Genomic DNA, 1,219 nt, shown 5'->3' on the forward strand with positions numbered 1-1,219 from the left:
TAGTAGGGATTAAAATTTAGATTTAATATAAGTTAAAGTCAACAATTACTTTTAACAATATATTTTATAAAATATAAAACTTTTCAATTACATATTCCATTTTAAAAGCCAATTAAAATCAAAAAAAATTTTTATCGTTATTTCACTATTCCAACTGTCATTTTTGAATTTTTCTCTCACGAGTAGGACCTACTTTATCTCTAATAGTTAAAAAATCAATTATCAAAATCCCTACCAAACAAGCACTTAGTCTTCCTTGTTTGATTGATTTCCCCCCATTAATGATGTACGTTGTCTTGTAACTAGCTACACCAACATTATTATACCACGTTGACAAGTCGTTTGTTTTCATTATTTTAGACGATAATCGTTTTAATGCAAAATTTATTCAATAATTTACAATATTATTTTATTAAATAAATGAAGAGAGACGCGAATATTTACTGTGCTAGTTATTGTTGAAAGGCTATATAAGGGGAAGGCAAAAGTACCATTAGGGAGCTCTTCCAAAAGCAGTAAGGGTATGTTTGATATGTGGTTTTTTTTTCCAACGTTATGGTGTTTGATAGGGTTTTATTTTCATGGAATTACCTTTTTTTGCTTGTCTTGAAAATTGATATTTTCTTGGTTTTTAAGGAAAATCAAGTCTCACCAAAATGGTGAGAATTGGAATTCCATGTTACTGTAGCATTTTGTTTTTTTGTTATATATATATATATATATATATATTTTGTGTGTGTGTGTTGGTAATGGAAACAAATTCTAAGATTTATTGTAAAAAAATATTTCTTTTTAATTAACAATTTTCATATAAAACAAAGTCAAACGAACACTCAAAGATATATGATTTTCTTGAATTTTTTGTTTTTATTTTTTTGATTTTGGCAATGGAAACAAATTTCATTTCCAATACCAGTAAATTCTATCTTTTTAATTGATAATTTTCATGTAAAACAAAGTCAAATAGACATAAAAAATAACTTTAATTTAAACATTTTCCATGTGAAAAATTATGCCAATCAAATAAAATAATTTACAATTCCCAAAAAAACAATTTCCTATCAATTCAATTCCTTGGAATTCGTTTTCTTTCCACCCAAATTCCACATTTGCAATCAAACGGACCCTAAGTGAAGTTGGGTTGTGTCTTACGTGTAGGTAGATGGGGCAATGCGTGATGCAGTGCACGATAAAATAATAATAATAATAATAATAATAA

Source organism: Olea europaea, chromosome 11 (assembly GCF_002742605.1).
Source record: "Olea europaea var. sylvestris chromosome 11, O_europaea_v1, whole genome shotgun sequence".
Taxonomy (NCBI): Eukaryota; Viridiplantae; Streptophyta; class Magnoliopsida; order Lamiales; family Oleaceae; genus Olea; species Olea europaea.